Genomic DNA, 24,234 nt, shown 5'->3' on the forward strand with positions numbered 1-24,234 from the left:
AGATAGAATATTTCAACCTTGGAGCGTATATATATATGTTGAAAGGCACCGTGCATGGACGGCGTCACCAATCAACTAATAGCTCGTGAATGACAAAGGCCATATGCATATAGAAACGTCCTCTCCACTTGTCAATACAAGATTCATTGAAAGACTGGTTATTTGTGGAGATGAAGATTACAAGGAAGAAAATTCATCACTGCCCCCACGGGGACTGTACTGTATTACTGTATCAGTAATAATGTTGCAACTATTCATTTTGTTGAAAGTCTCGTTGAATAGATTAAGTATGCATCAACTACTAACTATCAAAAGGTGCCTATGCGGTGTCCATATGATTTTTTTTTAATTTTTAACCCCCCCCAAAAGTTAATTAAGTAATACATGTTTGTATAATTGTACATAAACTCACGAAACAAACTATTATTTGCGTTTCTGTTTTGCGGCAGTATGAGAGATGCAGACTGAAAAAAAGAAATCGGGAATATTCCCTTTTTTTCGGTATCATAGCAGCTTGTATACAAGGGTAGAGTTTTTTTTACGGTGTAAAAAAGTGCGTTTGGCGTGATTTGAGACGTGGAACCACAATTTGTTGCCAAATTTTTGTTCACTTTTAACAAATAATAGATGATATGACTGGACCCCTTTTTTTATTTTATCTGTTCTATCAGTAATAAATGGAAGCTTGAGTTCTTTTCCTATCGATTTCGTTTCCGAAAACTCGTGGGTTTGATTTTTTCCCCCCCCATTTGATATAAAGAAAATAATGTAGTTTTGCATTTAAATGCCTCTCGTAATTTAGAGGACGCAAAGGGCACGACTGATAATTTCCAAACAAAAAAAAATAGATTAATATTAATCGTATTATCATGGTTGTTATCGTTAGAAAAATATCATATCCATAGCAAATCGCTCTTTCACACGAAAAGCTTTGTTTTTTCTCGAATGTATATTATCCATACTGATGATACGCAGGTCTCTGAACGGATTCATAATAAAAGATAACAGGTAATTGATATGGGTGAGAGGGAAAATTCCCTTCACCAGATTTATAGCAACCCTAATAGGAATTTTTGGCGTGATATCAATATAAAACAATGGCCAGATCCAAATATATCGGCAGAACGAAAGGCAATATTTAAGATAACCACCACGACGAACATTCAATCTCTCGGTTGAAGTCATTAGTCGTACAGACTGAAGTAATAAATCATCAACCCCCGGAATCACTGGAAATAAATAGATAACTCATTCCCGAACAAAAAGGTTCTCGGAGAGAGGTGCGTCTTATTCCAATATATTTATATGTATATTTTAAATGATAGAATTATAAATATTTATTTTCCTTATTTATATGATAATACTCAATACTATTTGAAATTGATTGCGTGTTGGAAATGTGGAATACGAATCACGCGATGATTTTAAATAGATTTTAATTTTCATACAGTCAAACCCGGATATAACGAAGTCGCCCGAGAACGTGTAAAACTTTCGTTGTATCTGGTATTTGTTATGACCGATCTATGATAAATTCTTGAGTTTAATGAGGGGAACCTGTTTAGAAATGTTTCTCAAAATATGGTCCGTAAAGAAGGGACAGGTTGTCCTCGGACAGACTTGAAAATTAAAATAATGGTTATTCACGTGTGTCACAATGTTAACTATGCTCAAATTTCTCTAACTATGCTCTTTTCTCTAATAGGGTTGTTAATAAATGGAATAGCTTACCCCCGGAGGTAGTAAATTGTAACACAATTGTATTTGTAAATAGGGCTGAAAAAAAATACAGTAAAACCTCTCTTAACGGACCCCCCTCCCCCGATGCGGTAATCCCCCCCCCCTTTTACGGCCAAATAATAATTTTTTCTCCTCGTATAACAAAAGTATGCATTTCAAACCCCTGATTTTATCGGTAACCCCTCTTTTACGGACGAAATTCTTTGTCCCCGTCGGTGACCGCAAAAGGAAGGTTTTACTGTAATAGACCCATATACTGCAAGTTAATGGCTCTCAGCGTGTGCGTCGCAGCTTCCATATAGGAGAGCTTCCAACATTAATTGGAGGGGAGCTATCGATACTGATTTGAGCCTGCTTTGAAGTGGTTCTCTTTTAAATTTTGGAGTGCCACTGGTGGGAAAAGTATATAGCAGTTCACTGTAAATGATATTTTTTACATTATTTCGGTATTGCAGGTTCACTGGGATGGATATTTACTTATTTTTTATTCTGTTTAAATATGCGATCAGCACGTATTCCCAAGAGATCGCTACGATCTGTCCAGGGAATTTGTTAATGTTAGTAGACATCCATGTCCGACCCGGGATTATTATTCATTCGAGATATTTATTTATTATTACAGATACTTCGTAGTATCTGATTTCATTATAAGCTGTTTCTAAAAAAATCGTACATCGGAAATTGATCAAGAGTGTCGTATAAAAATGCCAGTTGATTAAATTGCAATGTACCAATTTATTCAATTGCAATTATTTTCAGCCTCCTCCTTTGTCATTTTGCCTGCTGTGGTCTTTGCATTTTTATTATATCATTGATAAATAGCAATATACCAATTGATTTAATAACAGCATAGGGGGCCGTTCAAGTATTAGGTAAACACATTTTTAGCCATTTTGTACCCCCTCCTCCCTCTTTGTCAGCAAAAGTCAGCAAAACTCTGACGCCCCCCCCCCTCCTCAGCAAAATTTCGTCATCAGCTCTGCCCCTCTGAATCCTAACGCATATTGGTGGGATCAGAGACGTACACAGGTGGGGGGCATAGGGGGCTCATGCCCCCCCCCCCTCGACGATCAAAAATTTATTTTTTTAATGCCATAAATATTTCTTAAGTTATTTTCTTCCGAAATTTTAATTTATATGTTATTATGATCGATTTCTGTGAATTTCAATGTTATTTGAAAGCTATGAACTCAAAATTTATCTTTAATAAATTCATTGCGACCCACCCTCCAAGCCATATAATGATATATCGCATAAAGGTCCTTGGCCAGCGGACCAAATATGGCCCTGGGGGTTATCTGATGCAGCCTGCCCTCCTCTAACCTAATTTTGTAAAAATGAACTAAGCGGCACATTTAGAGATCACTCAAGTGTCCCGTGGTACAATTCCAGAGCATTTAAGCGGCCCGTGGCACATTTTCAGATTACTTAAGTGACCCGGAACACAGTTCCAGAACACTTAAGTGATCCGTGACACATTTAGAGATCCCTTGAGTGACATGTGACGTAGTTTTAGAGCACTTAAGTGGCCCCAGTGCCGTTCTACATCACTCAAGTTACCCGCTGCACATTCTCAGATTATTTAAGTGATCTGCGGTATGTAATTATGGATTACTTGAGTGATCCGTGGCACAGTTCTAGAGCACTTAAGCGGCCCGGATACATTTCCAGACCACTTGGATCCGTGAAACATTTAGAGATCACTAAAGTGGTCCTTTAGGGCACTTATCTATGGGGGGGGGGGAAATATTACTTCAAGTGCGCACAAACTATCGAAAGGTTTTTCCTGTTTTGATGGCATTAAAAATATTTCATATTTTCATAAAGGGTGGTTGATGACGCAAGCATTATTCAAACTCCCCCCCCCCCTTGCATCCAAAGTCAGCAAATCTGAAATCCCCCCCCCCCACGCTGAAGTAATACTTGAATGGCCTCATACCAATTGATTAAATAGCAATGTACCAAACGATTAAATAGAAATATCCGAAGTGATTAAATTGCGTCATACCAATTTATTAACTTGCATTATATCAATTTCTTAATTGGCATTATACCGATTTCTTAATTTGCATTATACCAGTTTATTAATCTGTATTATATCAATTTCTTAATTTGCATTATAACAATTTAATTATTTTCGAAATACCAATGAACCAATTTGCATTATAGCATGATTAAAGTGCATCATCCCAATCGATTAAATTGTATTTAACTAATTGGAATCGTCATTAGGGCGCGCTTATAGTGCATACGTGTTTCCGAATCAGGTAGTGAGCGCGCTTTTACTCGTGCCGGGAAGGTGCACATAGTGCATACCTGTTTTCGGCTGCTGTATTTTATGCCGTATATATTTTTTTTACTCGTCAAACCGGCGCGGCGGGAGGGAAAACAGCGAAAAAATAGAAGAAAATGCTGTTAGGGAAAAGAAAGCAGTTTCTATTTGGCCTTTATACACTGTGGGCGTTGTATTCCCCCTCCCAGCCACGTGCAATGCATCTAAAATTAGTTTTTCTTCTGCAAATTATTTCTTCAGATCTATTTATCTACAGTTTGAATTTCACAAATGAAACACACACATTTGTTCCAATTTTTTTTCAATTATTATATTGGCAAAATAGACAAACGAGGTGGCAGAAAAAGTAGGAAAACAAATTGCTCACGTGTCAAGTTTTAGAAGCAATTTGTGTCTTCGAAAACGGTGTGGTGATAACAAGGACACGGATGTTGGTGACATTTGCATTTTTATGCTTTTTTCACTGTTAGTTTTTTTTTAGTTTTGGGGCTTTTTTTTTGACATTTTCACGATATTTTTTGTCTTTTTAAAATTTTTTGACAATGGAAAAGATTTAGAAAATTTTATGGATACTGATTGCATTGAGCACTAATGAAAAAATATGCTTAAAAATTCCTTGGAAAATAAAATAAAAGATGTTTTTTTTGGCTTCCTATGTATTGGCATGTATATACGGGGTGATTATAAAAAAACTATCCCGACATATGGGCCCCTATCATACCATTCACAGAAACTGAATGAAATTTTGGCATAAGGTATTTTGAGGTATGCGCTCAAGAATGATATGGAAAACAACAGTGTCACTCTAACAGTTACGGTTACAGTGAGAAAATTTCGAAAATATCAAATGGCAACACAAAGTTTTTTGTATTGCAATGGGATCTCCATACTGAAAAACACTAAATAGCGTTGGAATGGCACCTGTAGCACGAAAATCCCCGGAGCTAGGCAAGGAAAAAGGACTTTGGCGTGCACCAGAGCATTAATGTTCGTTTCATTCGTCACACCGTTTCTTCGGCTGAGATCCCAGCCCGATTAGTCCTCCACAAGGTCATGTGGAAAACACAATAAAATGCTTTATTTTATGCTGCTTCTCTGTCCTTATTGGTTGTCCTCACTTTTAGCCTATCTACCGCCGGTGATTTTCATGCTACAGTTGCCGTTCGAACGCTATTTAGGGTTTTTCACAATGGAGATCACATTCCAATACAAAAAACTTGGTGTTGCCATTTGATATTTTCTCACTGTAACCGTAACTGTTAGAGTGACACTGTTGTTTTCCATATCATTCTTGAGCGCATACCTCAAAATACCTTATGCCAAAATTTCATTCAGGTTCTGTGAATGGTATGATAGTTAGAGGCCCATATGTCGGGATAGTTTTTTTTATAATCACCCTGTATTACGGCAAAAGAGCCCGAAGAGTGGTAAAACTCTTGTAAACGCATACATTTCGGACTTTTACTAAGCACTTCGGTAAATGTACAAACTTTCATGAAAATGAGTGAAAATGCGATTTCATTAATTTCCATTAGAAAACTTTTTGAAAACTTATCATTTATTAACCACAACGATCCTGATGCTAATTAAATAATAATGAATTAACTAATTAGATATTCAAATTCATGAAAATTAGTAAAATTGCGAATTTTCTAATTTTTATAAATTTGAAATCTTGTCATAATTGTTGTTGCTTTATTAATCACAGCATATACACAGGATTTCCTCGGAAGGGGGTAGGTTTCAACGTTCAATTTTACAAAATCAATTTGTAGCCTATAATAGTCGCCTATATGTTAATATTTTAACCAATCATTCATAAAATCCAGTTCACTGATTATTATTGCTCTGTAATGAGATACTCATGGACCAACTTTATGAATATTTTTCTCGTATTTTACAGCAGTTTTTCCTGGAATTCGTCAGAGTATATCTGCATAGTAATCTTGTCCTCTTCAGCCAGATCTAATCAAATTTTGGGGATAAGTCAAAAATGGCAGGTTTGTGTACTTTGGATAATGATCAATCATAAAATATTATAATTTCAATTATATTTTTAGTCATTAGTGATAAAGAAAACAATGTAACCCTAATAAACATAGTTATGCTTAACCACATAAACTATGTAAATTTTTTATTCCTAAATCACAAAATTCAAAACGATATAATGCAGTTGATAATATTAATTTTTCTGTGATTTATTTCGTTAATATAGATGGCAGCATCTAATAGACCTTATTCTGTGCTTTGTTTATAATGTTCAAGTGATTTAAGATTGCTGTCTGTTCTGCGTCTCCCGCTCTCTCGAGCATTCGCAATCATGTAGCCAACGCGTTAACATCTATTTCTTTCGTGCTTCTTCCTTTATCATGTGTATGTGTATTAAATGTAATAATTCAAAGAGTTCACTTCGTCTTCCACTCGGACGAATGTTTCAATGAGTAATGAAATATAAAAAAATTTAATATTTAATTGAATTTTGTTCTTTATTTTAACATGTATAAGGAGCCCCCATTTTTTGGATTAAAATTTGGTAAAATTTTCTTTAAAGATATTTTTTGTTTTCAGATATATAATGAAAAATATTTATCATAGAACCCATTAAATTCCTCACCACTCTCATCTGATACACCACAATCAGCTACATCAACTTGTCAATTATCATCATCAGAGTCACTCTCATCGTAAATTGCAAAGAATTGAGTAATTTGTTAATATCTATAATACAGGGTGGTTATAAACACACTGATGCTACTGACACGTATGTGGCGCCCATTCTGATGGAGGTATTTTAATGAAAATTGATATACTGTATATATAGGCCTGGCATATATGCGCGAACGCGAGCCGATCTCTCCGTTGAAAAGTCAACGGAGGCCTACAAAATTATACAATTATTCAAGGCGATAAAATTATTCAATAATAACACTTCACTCATGGTTTGAAAAATTTATGGCAGATGGCAGCACCACGACAAGCATTACACAGAAAACAAGCTTTTCGTTAGGTTCACAGCACATACTAGCACATTTCCCAGCAGGGCCTAGGTCTTCAACCACCTGCTGAAATGTCATCTCTGAGACAGAGTGGTAGGCCACGATCTAGTTAGGAGGAGGTATATTGGATATATGGACCATGGGGGGGGGGGAATTGAAATTAAGAAGTGTGTCGGGTCTCTACACATCTATCTTTCTTTTCCCACCTGAAGAAAAAAAATAAATAAAAATAGATTTTTTTCCACCAGGTGAAAATGTGGCACTTTTTTTTATCAGTTACATTTTCGCATGTCCAAATGTATATACCAACTTTCAATCAAATACGTCCAGGGCCGGACTTTAGCAGGTGCGAAGGGTGCTGTCGCACCGGACCGCTAAATTTTAGGGGCCGCAAAATGGAATAAAAATACTTTGATTGCATTTTGACTTTAACTGCTTAACAAAGAAAGTATGTAATAGCTTAAAAATCTCTGTTCAAGACAGGCGACCCTCAATATTCGGACATTGATCACTCATGACTTAAGGGTTCGACCCCCCCCCCCCATTATGCTCTACAGCATAGTTTAGCAAACTTTTCATTCCATCGCCCCCTTCTTCAGAAATCTTTTTTTCTCATCGCCCCCAACTCAAGTGAACCCATAGGATCCTATGTTAAATCCGTAGCTTCTATCGCCCACTTTGGGAAACACTGCTCTAGAGGGAGGGGGTGCAAGTTGACCTGAGGTCCCGGGCGCTGTATCAACAGAGGAGCTGAATTCCTTTAACAAATTATTAAAAATTATCCGGGTGGGGTAAAATGTGCGCTTACTCTGGCTGAAACAGTATTCATTTGCGGTCCTGGATAGATGATCGGTTTTCTAGCCTCAGCAACCCTTCCACTATGATTCTCTGCATAGAGCACTTATAATTTTTTTCACTGGGCAGCGGACACTATTGTCCAAATTTAGTGCGGAATGGCTATCTTATTAACTACCATGAAATACTTTAGTACAGTGTTCCTCAACCTTTCAGAAAACAATGACCAGTAAAATGTTTGAAACAATTTCTTTCTTTGAAACAGAGCACAGCTTCGGTCTATCGCCATGGGCAATTTACTACTTGACTTTGAAAGCGGGAATGTGATGGAGGGAGGTTGTCTGGTTCTTACGAGTCAAGATTTCTTCTCCATCACTTTGATGGCATGCTACAGTGTGACAACTGTTCAAGCGGTTGGCGGCGAAATTTTTGCCTGAGGAGCATTTTTCTGCTATTCTTTTGGTCCCTTATTTCGATTGGAAACATTCGTCAATGCCAGCGCCTACCTTCATATCGTTGCTGACCACGTGTACCCGTTTATGGCTATAATGTTTCCTGATGATGATGATGGCTATTTCCATTTCATTTCGTGCACCGCCCAGGCTCTATCGACCATTGTAAAACGCCAATTTTAGCCATTGCCCCGGATGAGGCGGCTGGGCTAAAAGGACAGGTCCTGGACCACGCGTCTTCCCTCGTTGGCTCGGGTGAGCCCTCTTCCGCGGCCAGGCCAGGTCCTAGACCCTCGTTGGCTCGGGTGGGCCTTCCGCCGTGGCCAGCCCAGGTCTTTCCTCATTGGCTTGTTGTGAAGGCTATTTCCAGTAATCAACAAATTGCATATAAAGCAACAAATTAAAATTTTCAGCAAAATTTAGCGATATATCCCGTATTTAGGATTGCAATTTCTTGCATTCTTCTCGATGGTGTATGGTGAACCTGAGTATTGAAGGTATAATTTTATTTGAGCCCCTATGGATATTACTAATATCAATTGTGCAATGTGTGAATAATTTAATTAAGTCTGCCTGAGTAACATCTATGCCATCGTCGCGGACCATAGGTTGAGAAACGCCGAAATAGTAGTTTGATAGTCATATTTTCTCGGGTGACAGTGGAAATTTGGCGTGCACCAGGGTGCCCACGGACACTGGGGGAAAGAGAAAGAAAACCAATTTTAGAGGGTCGCTAAGCTGCTTTTACACCGGGTCACAAAATACTTAGGTTCGTCCCTGAATACGTCCATCACAACGAGCGCGATATAGGTCAGAGAAGTGTCAGTATGCAGTCGAATCCCGTTATAACGAACGCAAAGAGAACGAAGGAATCACTTCGTTAAACGAAATTTCGTTATGAAAGAATTCCAGGTTGCGTAGCAATGTTCCTATGTAAACTTATTTGGGGAATTAGAAAAGTGTTCGTTAAAACGAGATTTTCGCTATAACGGTATTCGTTAAAACGGGATTCGACTGTATAAAATTAAACTGACGCTATTACGACCAATGTAGCGCCCGTTGAGGTAGACGCATTTCATTGAAACTTGGCATATACGTTATTAGGACCATAGGGAAAACATAATGATTACATGAACCATAACAATGCGATAAAAAGCGCCACTTCTTCACCTGGTGGTAAAAGAAATCGAACTATTTTTTTATTGAATCTTTCCCCCCCCCCCCCCATGCTCTACAACAGGGGGTTGGCAACCTTTTTTGGGCTGCGGGTCAAAATTAACCAAAATGTGTGTATTAAGAAGACGCTTTATAATTATGTATCATATATAGTTATGCTTTATTTTCGGAACTCCCTTGAGTCACTTTAAATTATGAAATGGGTCACTCAGTGACCCCGCGGGTCATAGGTTGCCGAGGCCTGATCTACTATTATCATATATACCAAGTTTCATTAAAATATCCTCGTCAGAATGGGCTACATACGTCTGAAGTAGCTGTCAGTTTATAACCAGTATTCATTCATAAAAATCCTCCCATTTCTTGAGACCGAATTTTGGCAAAGACTTCATTGGCAAAAACGAGGGGGGGGGGGAGGGTCCTTATACACGTTAAAATTCTTTTTTTGTGACATTATTAAATATTAATTTTTTGGTATTTTCTCATTTCAGCCACGGCAACTTGTACAGCAGCTTGCACGGCACTGGCCATAGGAGGAACAACCGCCGCCGTTGCAGGGCTAGGCTTCGGTGCAGCGGGAGTAGGAGCCGGTAGTATAGCAGCTTGGGCGCAAGGCTACTTTTGGGGTTCCACAGTTGCTTCTGGGAGCGCCTTCTCTGTCCTGCAGAGTATCGGTATGGCAGGATTGGCCGGGAAGACATACGCAGAGATCACTGCTGTGTGTGCGGCAGGTTGCGCACAGGTTTTCTTTTTAATGTGAAACTGTGCTTCTAGGAAAAAACGTATAAAATGCCCGCCACATTGTATCATTGCGATAGCTTCATTACAATCATTCGAGCTTCATTATAAGACATCCTCATTGCTGAATTTTTAGGTTAGATTTGACTATGGACTTGCATATAGTAAAGACAATTTTTCTACAGCGGTACCTTTCTTATGTATCATAACGATGTCACATTATGAATAAATAAACACATTCCTTATGTGACAGTCGGAAACGTCATTCATCCATTTGTAACGGTGGGGATAATTATTTTTTTGTGTGAAAACAATAAAAAATGTTTCGAAAAATGATGGCTGTTCACTTTCGTTGATATGAGGGAAAAACAATGTCAGCATTTGACGAAGCCTGCGTAACACTTGAAACAGGATTATACAGGAGAAAAGTACATGGCACATATTTTGAAATATTTAAATTAAAAATCAACAATTCGATACAAAAAAGTGTGGTTTGCTCTAAAACAGTGGTTCTCAACCGGGGGCCATATGGCCTCAGAGGGGCCCTAGGATATTCCAGGGGGGCCACGGATGAAAATCTGGCAAAAGGGGAGCCACGAAGAAGTTTGTGGAATTAAATTTCTTTAGTCACTCTGACTAAAAATAATTTAATTTGAACCAAAAAATGCATAGAATATATTTTTCGCCATTTTTCCGCTATTCAAGTAACATTAACATTAGGAAGGAAATAAAAAAAGCGCGTTGCATGTAATCTCGGCGGGTTTACGACTTGGGGTTGACAGTAGGCCCTGACACAAACTATAGAAGAGGTTTAAGCAAAATGGAGTAACTGTAAAGACAGAAAATTGTGCGCATTCGAAGACTTTTCATTCAAAGAGGGCTGCCATAAAGAAATCAGACAAAGATTTGTTGACTATTCATTGTTGACATTCTTTTGAGTGCTGGTAGTAAATGCAATCCAAGAAGTAAATGGGTGAAAAGTGAAAGCTTTTAAAAAACCCCCATCGTTTTCATGCAATTACAGACGGATAGCCATCTAGTTTATCACAAAGCTATCTTCAACCGGCACTGAGTGGTCTGATCATTGATCATTTTTGGCGCACGACGAGGGCTAATTAGACCCCGGGACCTACAATTTATTGACGATTCCGAACGGCAGGCTTGTTTCTTATACTCATCGAGAGGTTGGTGCGCTAACCCCTCGATGGGGGACTCAGAAATTTTGTGCTGCGCTCAAGTTGTCATTTTTTGTTGTACCCCTATGTCAGGAAAGTTTTCTGACAAGGACGAACCGGGTATCGAACTCGCGACGCCTCTAAACCTGAGTGGTCTGATGGGGAATATATTTATAAAAATCGAATAAAGAACGATTGCTCTGGGGTATTTTTTATGGATTTTTGGGGAGGGGTGTGCCAACCCATTGCCTCCACTGAAAAGAAATAAAGTCGAATTCAGTTATAACGAACTCCATCCAAGAGACCAAATCATACATGAGGAAAAATACCCGCGAAATTACATTTTTTAAAAATGTATAACTTAAGAAACTGTAATTGCATAAATTTGCTGTTGTGTCTCAATCGCAAGTGTTCATATGCCATTCCTTTTAATTTAACAGGAAAAACGTGATTTTAAACATATTTAAGACGATCTTAACGTCATTTGGTTTGCTAATTGGTTTCTATATGCAGGGCCGTCTTAAGAGCATCATGGGTCCCCGGGGCAAGTGATTTCTGTGAGGCCCATGCCTTAAGACGGCACTGTCTATATGCAATCCAAGTAGATAATGTATTGGGACTTAGTAGGACTAAGATTGACATCACATCTTTAACGTTTTTTTTAATCTATACTGTAATGCTTCCTACTAACTGCCCAACTACGTAAGCCTGCTGCTGGCCTGCAACATCGCAAATAATTTCAATGCAATTTTCCTATACTGCAAGAACAATGTTGTGGACATTAGAAAATAAAATTCTAAAATGGCGTATGACCACATTTAAAGCAATTGAAATCCGTTTATTTGAGAGTCAGGGCATCTGCTGATTTTTCAGAAACGTGTAATAAATTCTCACGTAAGTCTTCACTTTGAAATGTCCATAACCGACCGGCTCAATGCGTATCTCTGTATCACTCAACCTAAAATTTGTGGTTTTTAGTGTTGATAATACGCATGCAAAACCAATTCAGCGACGCATTTTTGCATTTGATAGATAGAAATGATGTCTAAATGGCAAAGATTTGGAGTTCGAGTCAAAATGAAAGTGTCAAATAATTGAAATTGTGCTTCGAATAAATGAAATATTTTAATATTGAAAGCTATATATAGAGATTAATCTCGTGCCCGTAGTCATACGTCTCATAATTGCCGAAGTTCAATTACTTTACTGCAAAAATGTCAGAATTTTTTTTTTTTTTGGTGGGAATACAGTCAAACCCCATTATAATGAACTCCAAGAGACCGGAGTAATAAAGAAATTTCGTTACAAAACAATTTCAGATTTTTATGTTGTTCCTATGTAAACTTATCCGGGGCATTAGAAAAGTTTTCGTTAAAACGATTTTTTTTTCCGTTATAACGGTATTCGTTAAAACGAGAGTCGACTGTATTTCGTCTCAAACTATTTTTTTACGTGTATATGTAGACTGCATGGCGTATGGCACTACTTGCGAGCCGTTAGTCTTAAAGACATACCCAACTAGAAAAAGTATCCAAATCACGTGTCCAACTCAGATATGTCATTCATGTTGTAAGGGGTTGTATAGCTATAAAATAAAAAAAAAACCAACTTTTTATACCGTCCCCGTGTGCCAAAGAACCCAATTAAGAAGTTGTTGCTCTGTCTTTCCCGATGACAACTAAAATAATTTCACGTTTCTAGGTGCAATATTCACCGAGATATGCAAATTCGAAAAATTGAGGAAATTTGGGGGAAAAAAAACAGCATTAAATGCGGGTAAAATTGTTTCTTCTCATTTAATGATGTTTTTTTTCCCCAACTTTCTTCGAATATCTCAGTGAATATTGCACTTAGAAACGATGAATGTTTTTGTTGGAGACCGGGAAACAACTTTCACATTGTGTTTTGGGGCACAGGGTGTCCACATAGAAACTTAGCATTTTTATTTTAATAATTGTATAACCCCTGGCAACATGAATCAAATATCTGAGTACTACACATTATTAGGGTACTTTTTCCAATTGGAAGTATGCCTCTAGGACCAATGGTTCACCAGTAAAATGCCATATGCCCCGTTACCTATGCACCTTGTATATTGTATATTAAATATAGTACAGACTATTATGTGAAATATTGTGTTGTGTTTAAGCCAACTCGCACGTTGTTTCGTTCGCCCTCGAGAGAGCGGCCACATTATGAACCAAAAAGCCACTTGAAGGTAACTTGTCATCCAACGAAATATCAGATTTTCACCCCGCATCGAAATTCAAGTCAACGAACTGATAAGAGGGGGTTTCGGATTTGCTGACACTTTTGATGAGGGGGGGGGGGGGGGGTTGAAGGTGGCTTACGTCAGCAACTACCCCCGTTTTTTTTTTTGAAGATATGAAATGTTCTAAGCTGCTGACGGGGGGGGGGATCAGTGTTTTGCTTACAACGGGGGGGGAAGGGGGCCAAAAATGGCTGAAAATCTGCTTACGTAATACTTGAATGGCCCCTTATTTATATTTTCCGCTGGACTTGAAATCCTGATAATCAATCATTATTATGTTCACATGAACAGTTTTTGTCACTGCGTTACGCAATGGCAAAATCCGTATATACCGGGCGACTCGAAATGTTACGTCGTCCGCCAAAGCAGTGTTTTTTTTTTTGTTTTTTTTTGCCGCCTCGTAGCATTTGCAGTAGGGCAGAAAATCACTTCATTGTGGTAGGCCTGAGCTATAGTCGGTTTCAGATAAAGATAAAGCATTTGCAGCGAATTCACAATGGCACTAACAATTTTAAGGGAATTAAAATTAATTTAATAATTTTAGAAGTACCTTATGTGGTGATGACGAAAAGCTCAGCTATAAAAAATTAAATTCTTCATTCAGCTACGCTCCTTATAAACAAAGCTTATAAACTGACCTGAAAGATCAAAATTCCAGTTCAATAAAACAAAGGACCTCCACACAAGCAGACGACAGGTAAGATCGTAAAAAGTGAATTTTTCCTCATTCCACTTTATAGTAATGTGCTGCCATCTAATGTCAAATTTAAAAGTGACTCACGTGGTGATGATGAAGTTCAAAGTGAAAAAAAAACTATATTCTTTATTCCACTCAGTTCCTTATAAACAGAGCTCGTGAACTGAACTGGAAATTCAAACTATAAGTTCGGTTATTTTATTTGAGCTTAAGGAGACGTCCAAAACAAACAGCCTCTTAATGAGCAGACGACGGAGAAGAAGTCGGTTCCCTACGAGTTAAGCCCACAAACAGAACTGAAAGTTCGAACTGCCAGTTCAGTAATTTTTTCAGGACCCAAGGAGACGCCCAAAACAAGTAACCTGGAGAGAAGCAGACGACAGAGATTATACATTACTGGAGGGATCATCCAGCTACCGCGACTGCAGCGACATCAAATGCAAGGAAATTACGGGACTCGGTGAAAACAAAATTCCCGCCTGGCAATTTTTCCATAGAAATGTACAGTTCGGTCTCTAAATATTGGGTTTTAAAGATTTAAAAGAAGGATAGAGAGAAGAACTCATCTAAAGAGAGATGAAAAAAGGTTAAATTATTTTTATTTAATACCGGAATCATTTCTTTCATAATTTCTTGGATTTTCCTTCATTATTTCTTGAATATTCTTTCATTATTTCTTGAATATTCTTTCATTATTTCTTGAATATTCTTTCATTATTTCTTGAATATTCTTTCATTATTTCTTGAATTATCTATTTCATTAATTTTGGAATTATCTCTTTTTCATTAATTTTGGAATTATCTCTTTTTCATTAATTTTGGAATTATCTCTTTTTCATTAATTTTGGAATTATCTCTTTTTCATTAATTTTGGAATTATCTCTTTTTCATTAATTTTGGAATTATCTCTTTCCTACATTCTGGAATTATCCTTCATTAATTTTATTATTATCTCTTTTATTAATTCTTTCACTAATTTTGGAATTATCTTTCATTAATTCTTTCACTAATTTTGGAATTATGTTTCATTAATTCTTTCACTAATTTTGGAATTATGTTTCATCAATTCTTTCACTAATTTTGGAATTATCTTTCATCAATTCTTTCACTAACTTTGGAATTATGTTTCATTAATTTTATTATTATCTCTTACATTAATTATAGAATATTTTCTTCCATTAATGGTGAAATTATCTTTCTTTAATGCTGAAATTATAACTTTCATTAATTTTGGAATTATCTCGTCCATGCTGAAACTATTTTTTCATTTATTGTTTTAAACTCATCTTTATGCCATAAGAAAATAACAGGGGGGGGGGGTGGGGATCGTGTTTGTTTTCGCCGAGTCACGCGATGTTCCGACAAAAAATGTTGGGGGACACAGTTCTTAGCACTGCCAAGGCGGAGACCGCTGACGTCATACTCTCTCCGGAGGCTTGATTTATATACTCTTGGTGCTGCCATTTAATCACGAGGAAACTCATGCGATGATGAAAGAGAGATAGAGAGTTCTCTTTGTCATTTTTTGGCATGAAATTTTTTTATGAGACGAAAATTTCGGTAACAAAATTCGTACATTTGCAACAATCGATTTTTTATGTAGAAAAAATAACTATTTCTTTCCACAAAAACATTCGGACAATATGGATGATCGAACAAATAAGTGAAAATACGGATTATGTGGTCTTCAGATAGGGTTACCAGATTCAATTTACGAATTTTTCGAGAATTTTTCAGGTAGGGCCTCCAAAAAATCCTTTGGCTCGGGGGTGCCTATGATACTATTACGACGATCCTGCCTGTCAGCCCCACTCTTGTGGGGGGTCATGGAATTCCACTGCTTGGTTCCTTTACTTCTATTAATTTACATTAATTACACAAAAATAGCAATAAAAAATTGCGAAAAATGATCAAAGTTATCGAATTGCAACGTATATTTGATAAAGAGATGATGAAGCGCTTTAAAAGTATGACAAAACTTTATGTCTGTTCAATATGATTCGAGCCACGATGAAGTGTCAGCAGGTGGTCCACGTGCTAATTATTATTAATAATTTATGAATTTTGTGAATTTAATTCAAATGCCATTCCCCCCTCTCAATGGATCGTGTTTGATTACGATCCAGACAATCAACGCGTTCCTGAAATAATGAAAAAAAATGAGTGTGATAGAATTCGTTCTTTTCGTGAAAACAAAATTTCAAGATTTATGTTCGTAACTAGAAAAGTTTGTAAGTCGGGGAGCAACTACATGAAAAAATTTTAGAGAGGGCCGCAATTTTTTTTTTTTTTTTTTTTTTTGCATTGGGCCGTGAAATTCTCCTAAGCCTGGGCTGGTCTCCGATTTTTGAATTTAAATATCTCAGGAAATAATGGAGTTGAAAACATGTAATTTGTTTGTTGGGCTCAGAAGAGAAAGAGCAACAACTGTCTGATTGGAAGTTAGAGGACGGGGGCGGGGAGAGGGATCGTATAAAAATTTCATTTTTTATTTTGTGTACACTGTATTTTCATCCTCAAAACTCGCACAGGGTAATTTCTGGTCACATTTTTAGAATTTTTAAAATTAGAGCCATACCACTACGACGAACGGTTGATGAGATAAAGACTGTAACAACACTCCAAGGAGAAATCTTTGAATCTTAGAATGGCCATAATATTACCAATAGGCAGGGCCGCAAGTAGTTGGGGGGAGCAGGCGAATCTGGTGCCCCCGGCGCATTAAAAAGGGGCGCAGATTTAACCATTCAACCTATCCTTCAGCATTACGGGGGGGGGGGTGTGCCTAAATGAGTGGTTGCCCCGGCTAACTAAGTATCCAGTTGCGGCCCTGCCAGTAGGTATCTTATTTCTGACGATTCACCGTTATATATATTGGGTATTTTTTATTTTTAGTTACATTCTCAAGTTCGTAATTTACACATGGTAGCATTTCTTTTATTTCTATAGATCAAACTACACAGTTGATCCACTAATAACCCACAAAAATCATGCCCTCATTGTGTAGAACTTGGTTTACTGCGTGGGCCCACCTGAGCACTTCTGGCAACCAAGTGACAATTAGATCTGGTTCCGATTTTCAAGAGTAAATATGCAAATAGGTAGGTAGGAATTTTTAGCATGGTAGTAGTGCCTCTCTCAAAAAAATCGCTTTGTATGCGGGCGTGTGATAATGTTAAGAGACAGCCCTGGGCGTACTTTATGAAAATTGTGAAAAGCTAATCAAAAAACTCAGCAAAATAATGTGGTCTAGTTTTGTTAGTTTCTCATCTTTTGTGCCATCCTTGTGATAATGATCTTCAACTATTACAATCAAGTGTTCTTAAAATTTCAAGCCGGGTTTTCCTAGGAATAGGTTTGTTGCGCCGCGTGAACCGAATTAGACTATTTCGCGCCGACAGAAACGTGTTACATAATCACGCCACGCGTTTGTGTTTTCCTAGCGAGACGCATCAGATCAGGGCGGCTATATAAAGTATATGGCTTTGGCATCAGCTACTCTGTAGTCTGCATGCTCCGGTTTGAAGGGAAGGGAAAGAAAACACAGAAGAGTGAAGAGAATATCGGCAAAACCGCGGCGCACGACGCATTTGACTCCTCCAGAAGCAGTCGGCCAATCACGCCGGACGTAAAGCGCTGTCGTCAGGCGTATTGCGCTCTGTGGGAAAACAGTCATGCTGCTTTTCTTACTGGTGAGTGGACGGCGTGTCGCGCTGGGTGAATCACGTTGCGCGTGGCACAGGAAACCTGCTCCTAGGAAAACCCGGCTTTAGAATCTATCGGATGATCGATGTTGAAAAAAAAAATCGCGCATTAAAAAAAATACCATATGATATCTTTTTGTGATGTCCCTTTTGTACTGATGCCCTAAGCACGTGCTTATTTTGCTTAATGGTTAATCCAGCCCTGTGACTGCGCACATGATTTTTCTGGAATGAATGTTTCAAACAAATACTTAAAAATTTTTCACACGTATTTTAGTTCATTTTTTTAAGTTTAGTATGGCTACAACATTAACCTATATCCTTGATACATTATTGAAAACGATGTGAAAGGTTGAACTTTTCATTGTGATTCTTTCTGTGTGGCTTTATATACTACTTTTATCCGCATGAAGAGAATAAAACTAATAAAACTGCTTGATACCACTCTTGGCGATTTTTATCACTACAAGAATGCGTATTTTGGAAGCCACAGCTGACATTTTCACAACGAAACCATAATCATTCACACAAAAATAAACTAATTTGAAATAATACAAATTTCATCCATGGTGAATTTTCCTACATGTGTAAGCGTAAGAGGGTTCTCATACTAGGGGATTTCAATTACCCAGGTATTGATTAGGTGAACCTTTCATCTAGGGATCAGTATGAAAGAGACTTTCTTAAGTTGGTGTTCGAAAATGTTTTGTATCAGCATGTATCAGTAGCCACTACGGGTACTGCTATTTTGGATTTAGTTCTTACTAGTTCTGAGTGTCTTGTTGAGCATGTTTCGGTGGGGGAAGAGTTTTCTTCCAGTGATCATCGTATCGTCAGATTTCACTGTAACTTTTCCTCGGGTAAGGTCGATAACAAAAGACTGGTTCCTTGTTTTCGAAGAACTAACTTTGATGTTTTGAGAGGAAGGTTAGCGGAAGTTTTCAAAGATTGGTTGGAATCAGTAGGGGTGGTAAGTCAATGGGAAGAATTTAGTACGAAGCTGTCCTCTGTTGTGCACGACGTCATACCCTTTGTTCGAAAAAAGCGTATTTGTACATCGCACCCTCTATGGTTCACAGATAGCGAGCGTAACCTTTATCTTGAAAAGAAAAGAGCATTCAGAGTGTATAAAAGTGGACGACGTGACCTATCATTGTTTACTGATAAAAGAAGAGTGTTGAAGAGAGTGATAAGGGATAGTAAAAAGGAAGTTGAATCTAGGTTGGCAGATAACATTATCTTTGACTTAAAATCATTTTTTCGATGCGTCAGTAATGGATGTAAGGGGACGGTGGGCCCCCTCTCGATAGGAGGGTCTAGGTTAGAGAGCAATGTAGGCATGTGTAGTGCTTTCAATGACGTTTTTGCGTCGGTTTTTAATGGAGATAATGATATTCGATGTACGGGTGTTGCATGGGGTAATAAAACCCTCAACGATATTCAAGTAGAAGAGGTCCTAAATCTTCTAAGAAATGTATGTGCAAGAAAAGCACCAGTATCAGATGATATCAATCCCAGGGTCCTCAGGGAATGTGCTAACGGATTGTTGGGGCCAGTCGCACAGATATATAGGAGTAGTGTTGCTGAGGGTATCGTCCCAAGGGATTGGAAACTTGCTAATGTTGTTCCGATATTTAAGAAGGGTAGTAGAGAAGCGGTGTCAAATTATCGTCCAGTGAGTTTGACGAGCTCCCTTTCGAAAATTTTGGAAATTATCACCAAAAGGCAGTTTGTAAATTGGATAGACGAGAATAATGTGTTGTCGGATAATCAGCATGGGTTCAGGAAGGGGAAGTCATGTGTAAATAACCTCCTTTGCTCCTATGATCACGTGACTAAGGCTTTGTATAAGAGCAAAAATGGAGATGTTGTTTACCTTGATTTCCAGAAGGAATTCTCATTGACGAGCGGCTTAGGTTTTTTGAACATTCTTCAGCGGTGGTCAAAAAATCGAATAGAATGCTTGGTCTCATTTTCAAAAAGGTCTCTTCGCGTTCTCCTAAAGCCATTCTTCCGCTTTTTCGAGGCTTAGTTCGTCATGGACTGGAGCATGCTGTAAGGTTTTGGGGACCATACCTACAGAGGGACATACACTTGGTTGAAGGGGTGCAGAGAAGAGCTACGCGTGTCCTTATTGGCACACGGGGCTTGAAGAGAGACTTCATTTTTTGAATATGTTTACATTGGATGAACGCAGGTGTCGGGGAGATATGATCGATGTATTAAAAATTTTCAATGGGATGGATAGGATGGACCATGAACTTTTAGTACACCGCCAATCGACTGCTTTTACAAGGGGACACCAATATCGATTTGTGAGGGACAATGCAAGGTTATGGTGTCGCAGGGAATTTTTCTCCAATAGGGTTGTTAATAAATGGAATAGCTTACCCCCGGAGGTAGTAAATTGTAACACAGTTGACACGTTTTAAAAAAAAATACGAGAAACATGTTGGCGTAAATTGAGAAGCTATCCATTCTTGGATTAAGACAACCACAATATTCTTTATGGGCATTGTATAGTATTCTATCATGCATATATATATTGTTTATAATTTTTGTTAATTGCATTTTTAATTGGGTTGCTGTATTTTTGAAATATATGACATCCATATTTTTATGGGCATCTTTTTCTCAGCCACCTCGTTGGCAATTTTGCCTGTTGTGGCGTTGTATTTGTATTTACAGTAACTTGATGACATTGTGTCGTCTTCAAGCGCAGAATTTACATTGATTGAAAATAATTTATTCTAATTTTTTTACTGTATTCTATTACGTTTATTTTGCTCTTTCGTTATTTTCATAAATTAAAAATTAATCAAATTAAATTCAAACATATTTATATATTTTAGACAATTTTTGAATAACTATCTTCTAATGGAAAAACGGGGGGGGGGGTAGAAAATTATTCATGTTCGCAAGAGGGGGGCCATAGGAATAAGAAATGGTTAAAAGGGGGCCATGGACAAAAAAAGGTTGAGAACCACTGCTCTAAAACACTTGTCATGGCGCAGAATTTTTTTTTTGTGATAAATTAAAAAAAAACAGTTGAAAATTTCACTCATAGATTTCGCTTTCTATTAAGAAAACGGAATAGAACAAAATGCGTCGCAAACAGTGTGTAATCACTAGGGTGACCGTACGTCCCGTATTTACCGGGACAGTCCCGGTATTTTCTGTTTTTTTTGGTCGTCCGGACTTTTTGGCAAAAGTGTCCCGGTTTTTCCCGTATTTTACACGAAGCCTACTTGAATTTTTATTCTTTGTTGAAATCGAAGATTGGCATTATTTTTCAACTCATAAATTATTTTATGATAATTACAACTGTAAAAAAGAATGTTAATCTTCCACATTCGTCTTTGGTGAACGTTTTCTTCGTGGAATTCATTTTAATCCACTTCAATTTGCAGTAATAGTTCATTTCTCGCCATTGTGATTTTTCCGTAATTTCAACAATATTTGGCAACTTTGCTTTGGCGTCATTTTTGGCAATAATTGGCGGAGTCCCGTATTTCCCCGTATTTGGAATCCCAATGTCCCGTATTTCTCTCGAGGAAATATGGTCAGCCTAGTAATCACTCAATGTTTATTAGCCCAATACCATTTAGCTTGGGTACATCACGCGTCTTCAACCTAAGAGAAAAATAACTTTTCATGAAACTCTCAGGCTACCAACTCATATTGATGTACAGGGACATAAAAGGGAAACTACTAGACACAAAATGTTATCAAACTTGGTAATAGTTTACAGGAGGTCATGAGAATCAATTTTGCGCAAAAAAAAAAGTTCAAAAACTCACCACCAGGGGAATGGCACTGTATGCAATATTGTTAAACGAAATAAGATTCACATGAAGACATCGGTTTAAAATGTTTTTAATCGTTTCTAAAACTAAACTGTTTGTGGGGCTATGCAAAATCCCATACATATCCGTAACATTCTTCCTGATATGCTAAGAGCTACTGTTGAGAACGCAGTAATGCGATTTAACTTGTTTCCAGAAAATGGTGGACGCCACATTGAACATACTTTCTAACACGTTTTAGAAACGATTAAAAACATTTTAAACCGATGTCTTCATGTCTTATTTCGTTTAACAATATTGCATACAGCGCCATTCCCCCACTGGTGGTGAGTTTTTGAACAATTTTTTTTTGTTGCGGAAGATTGAATCCCATGACTACCTGTAAACTATTACCATTTTTGATAACATTTTGCCCCAGTAGTTTTCCCTTTTATGGCCATTTCAAAGTGGAACTTTAATTTTAGGGGTCTTAGGGTACTTTAGAACAGTGGTTCTCAACCTGGAGCCATATGGCCCCCTTGCGGTCTTGGGATATTCTAGGGGAGCCACGGGAGAAAATCAGAAGAAAGGTGATCCCCGACGAGGGGCTGAAGGGAGTCATAGAGAGAGCTCACAGCTTCAAAAGTGAAACATGGTTGAAAAATATTACTACTTTCAGAATCCATTAGATCCGTCCAAAGAACCAGGGACATCCTAACCCTTGGGTCTATGTGGGCATGACCGGGGTCTTCATGTCTATAATGAAGGGAGGGGGACTGCACTATATGGGATCTGGTACTATTATTTTCATACGTAAGCTGTTACTTCCAGCTATGTATGGAGGGCCGCCAGAGCAACGGTTGTGTTAGGAGAGTCGATTTATCGTGTAGGTTCGCTGGATCGCCCCGTATTTTACATAGACCGTTTTTTACTGAGATGATAATCAACCATTTGAATCCGTGCCTACCCAGGATTCCAGAGATTGATCTGATTTATTAAAATGCCATTCATAATAAAAAAAAATAGAAAGTATCTCACTCTTGGATGAGGGTAGAGGGGGCCCTGGATAGGAGAAAAAAATGTGATCCATAGGGGGCCATGAGCTGAAAAAGGTTAAGAAACACTGCTTTAGAAGACCTGTACTTTATACAGGGTCTTTAGAAGACCCGGTACTTCGGTACAGAAATACCGAAATTAATAATTACGTGACGCTGTACGTTACATAATTACCAAAATAAATAATTACAGATTAATTTGAAAACGTAATTAATCAAAAACATTTTCCGAATTGGTGAAAAATTGCTTTCTAAATACAGGGTCTTTATTTGGTCGCGTAACTAATAATTTCGGTATGGCGGTACTGATATTCCCTTTTCAGTTTATCTTGAAATTATTTCTTTCTCAAATATTTTGAAATTACTTTTTTCAATAAATCTTTAGGTATTTTTTTCAACAATTACGCAATCTTTTTTTTTTTTATGATAACTATGAATTAATTTCTATCACTAATTTCAAAATTATTACTTTTATTGATTCTAAATGTTATTTTTTCACTAATTCTGAATTTTATTTGTTTTGCGAAAATTTCAAAACAGTTTTTCTTTCAACAATCATCAAATTATACTTCTATTAATTAGAGATTTTTATGAATCACAAAATATTTTCACTAATTCTGAAATTATTTCCTTCATTAATTTTTAATTTCAAAAACTCCAAATTTCATTTTTTTACTTTTTTTCCAGCATTATTGTGAGTTCGGTGATTAGGTATGCTTTTTTGAAATACATGAAATCGGGAGCGGGGGGCTCCAACAACTGTTAAGATGGCCATGGAAGTATTAGATGCATAGCGTAGTTGGTGGATCTCGAAAATTCTCAATACCGCAGTATAACCTGCGGGTGAGACTGAATTATTATTCTAACTTGATATAGTCTTTCAATGTTTTTATTTATTTTATAAAAAATGGTTGGCGGAACACAAGGCAAAACGCTTCGAAGGACAGGCGACCCCCCGACAATGTAAAAATTGCTCAATTTCATTTCACGTATCTGCTAACATCGATTGCGGAAGCGTGTGGTAGCTCAGGTCGATAATATACCCGCCAAGTACCAAAGGAAGTTTAGAGTTGTCGCGAGTTCGATACCCGGTTCCGTCCTTGTCAGAAAACTTTTCTGATACAGGGGTACAACAGAAACGGCGACATGACCGCAGAAGAAATTGTTACCGCAGGGAGTCCGCTATTGAGGGGCTATCGCACCAACTTCTCGATGAGTATAAAAACAAGCCAGCCGCTCGGAATCGGAAATAAATTGTAGGTCCCTGTCTAATTACCCCTCGTGTGCAGAAAATGACCGTGGTGTGACAAAAATGGTCGATTGCGGAAGAGTCTCGATCACTTCCATGAATCTCGT

The 24,234-nt window shown here is 37.7% G+C and overlaps 1 long non-coding RNA gene across 2 annotated transcripts; it reads left to right on the forward strand.

The window, feature by feature from the left end:
- The first annotated feature begins 1,099 nt into the window (after window positions 1-1,099).
- Window positions 1,100-10,526, forward strand: LOC149066223 (uncharacterized). Of its 2 annotated transcripts, none has more exons than XR_016195427.1 (3): window positions 1,100-1,280; window positions 5,940-6,033; window positions 9,944-10,526. It is a non-coding gene; the product is annotated as an uncharacterized LOC149066223 (long non-coding RNA). The 2 variants fall into 2 exon arrangements; XR_016195426.1 differs by having other exon boundaries at window positions 1,101-1,280; window positions 5,937-6,033.
- The last annotated feature ends 13,708 nt before the right edge of the window (window positions 10,527-24,234 follow it).

Source organism: Pholcus phalangioides, unplaced genomic scaffold (genome assembly GCF_987345545.1).
Source record: "Pholcus phalangioides strain wild (caught in Gottingen) unplaced genomic scaffold, Ppha-v1.0 ptg000032l_1, whole genome shotgun sequence".
Taxonomy (NCBI): domain Eukaryota; kingdom Metazoa; phylum Arthropoda; class Arachnida; order Araneae; family Pholcidae; genus Pholcus; species Pholcus phalangioides.